Raw genomic sequence first — 3,131 nt, 5'->3', positions numbered from 1 at the left:
GGAAGATCATATTGGAGGGATTTCGAGACCATATTCTCTTGAATATCCATGCGAAAGAGATCCATATGAAATGTGGCAGGCCTTGATAGATTTGTTCCAAAACTATAGTGACCACATTAAGCTAGCACTGAAGGACAAGCTTCGGAATATCAAGATGTAGAAGGGTGACACAATTCCACAGTACCTCAGCAGGTTCACACAATGTTAGATGAACTTGGTCAAGTCGGTGTTACTATAGAAGAGGATGATCGGGTAAGCCTAGCACTTCTAGGCCTTCCCCAGAGCTGGCACAACTACTAAGATTTGGTAAATGGGAGAAGCTACCAAATTGGGAATGCCTTTGGTACGATTTGGTACGGGAGGAGATAAGGAGGAACACCAAAGACAAAACCTCATCTAACACTGATGATGAGGAGAAATGTGCCTTGGCCAAAAAGGAAACGAAAGGGAAAGGGAAAAAATCCCAATCCAAAGCATATTCGAGTTAACAGGGCAAGAATAAAGACTTGTCCAAAATCAAGTTCTTTCACTGCCATGAACTGGGACATTATTCCATGAAATGTCCACACAATAAAGCAAGCAAGAATACCACAAGAGGAGCAACGGGTGAAGCCTTGGCTTCATAGTTCTAAATCAATTTTACCCTCATTGCATGCATGAAAATCACAATGATTGGTAGTGTGTGGTATCTCGATAGTGGTGCCTCATTCCACATGACGGGCAATAAGGAATTTTTCAGTGAATTAGAGGAGAAGGATCTCCAGATGTACATCGAGATGGGAGATGATGGAAGGTATAATGCGATCGACATTGGTACAATTTATTTTCAAAGGGAGTGTGGCTCCCCTCTTAGGCTCATGGATGTGATGTATGTAATAGGTCTAAAGAAGAATCTAGTTTCTATCACAGTGTTGGAAAATCATGGCCACGATGTTATATTTAGAAAAATAAAGGCTTTATTAAGACACATCGCCATGGGACAAGTGAAGCAGATCTTGGTTCAAGTGAAGAATCTATACAAATTAGATGTAGAAGACTGTGCAACATTGAACACAAAAGAAGAGAAGGTGTAGAGTCGAGATGTTGATGAATTGTGGCATATAATACTTGGCCATTTGCATCATGGCGCTTCGGAGATCATGCAACATGTTTATTTAGGCCTTCCAAATGGAGCTCTAGAGCATTGGGATACATGTAAATGGTGTACATTGGGGAAGTACACAAAATCCACCTTCAATGATGGGGACAACAAAGTGCATGCAATCCTCGAAAGGATCCACTCTGATGTATGTGGACAATTCTCGATAGCCTCCACCTCCAAGCATAGGTATTATGTTATATTTATGGATGATTTCTCACGGAAGTGCCAGATCTACTTCATGTAGAAGAAAGATCAGACATTCTCCAAATTTGTTGAGTTTAAAGAGCTTGTTGAGAAAGACACTGGTAGGAAAGTGAGGGCTCTCAAGAGCAATAATCATGGTGAGTACATGTCGAATGAGTTTAAAATTTTTTATGCAAAGGAAGGCTTCAACGGGAGTTGACAACACCTCATAACCCACAAAATAATAGGGTGGCTGAGAGGAAGAACATAAGTATCATGGGAGCAACATGGGCAATGTTGCATGACCAAATCCTACCTCTACACTTGTGGGTTGAAGCATGAAACACAACGATCTATTTGCAGAACAAGAGTCCTCACAGGATTCTTGGCATGAGTACACCAGAGGAAGCTTTTTCAGGGAAGAAACTAGATATGTCACATTTCAGGGACTTTGGATCATTGGTTTTTGTCATGTTTCCAAGGAAACGAGGAAAAAGGTAGAGTTGACAACTAAGTTTGGCATCTTTTTGGGGTACACTAATGCACCTCACAATTATCAGGTGTACTTACCATCCCTTAGGATGATAGTGGTTAGACAGGATGTGAATTTTTATGAACAGAAGGTAATGAGGTGTTCTCTTGATAGGGAGCTTCAGTTGTAGCCTGATCATGAGATTTTGGATCCAAAGGAAGAACCTCAGGAAGTTGTGGAGAAGCCACAAGAAGAGGAGGAGATATTGGAGACATCCACTCAAGTAGAGACATCTAGAGAAGGAAGGAAGAAGACCAAGGAAACTAACAAATTATTGTAGAATGCTAGATAGAATGTGGGATCACCCACATCACAGTGCATGCAGAGGAGGTCACCGGATGGGTACATAGCTCTAATGAGTAATCTAGTTGAGACAAAACCATCCTCATTTGAGGAAGAAGTGAAGCAACCGTAAGGGTTGATGCTATGGTAGAGGAATATGATTCCATTGTAAAAAACGGTGTTTGGGAAGTGGTCCCAAGAATAACAAACAAATCAGTGGTTGGTTTGAGATGGATTTACAAGGTAAAATATGCAACAGACGAGAGCATATAGAAACACAAGGCCATATTTGTGACCAAGGGGTTCTCTCAAGTGGATGGAATTGACTATGAGGAGACCTTTTCTCTAGTAGTAAGGTACTCATCCATTAGGTTAATTATAGCATTGTTAGCACAGATGGGTTGGAAGATCCACCAAATGGATGTGAAGACAACATTCCTTAATGGATTTATTGAGGAGGAGGTGTATATTGAGCAGTCAGAAGGGTTTGAGACCTTTGACAGAAAGTCGCATGTGGGCAGACTCAATCGAGCATTTTATGAACTCAATCAAGCACATTGTGCTTGGTATACCATGATCAATGGCTATCTCACCGGTTTGGGCTTCACCAAAAGTGAAGAAGATGAAAACCTTTATCATATTGTGGTAGAAGGTAAATTATTGATTATTGTGCTATATGTCGATGACTTGATCCTTAATGGTGATGAGAAGCTGATTATATCTTGCAAGGAGGACCTTGCAAGATAATTTGAGATGAAGGATATGGGACTTATGCATTATTTCATCGATTTGGAAGTATGGAAAGGAGATGGGGAACTTTTTGCCTCTCAGGGAAAGTATGCCAACAAGCTACTGAAGAATTTCCACATGAAGAGTAGCAAAACCATGGACACTCCTCTAGCAGGTAATTGGAGGAAAGAGGATGCCACTTGAGGTGAGGAAGTGGAGGCTACCATTCACAGGTAGCTTGTGGGTTCACTCATGTATTTGGTG

Source organism: Pinus tabuliformis, chromosome J, assembly GCF_031772625.1.
Source record: "Pinus tabuliformis cultivar Carrire ecotype Pingquan chromosome J, CPIR1, whole genome shotgun sequence".
NCBI lineage: Eukaryota > Viridiplantae > Streptophyta > Pinopsida > Pinales > Pinaceae > Pinus > Pinus tabuliformis.
This window is presented reverse-complemented; position numbering follows the sequence as displayed.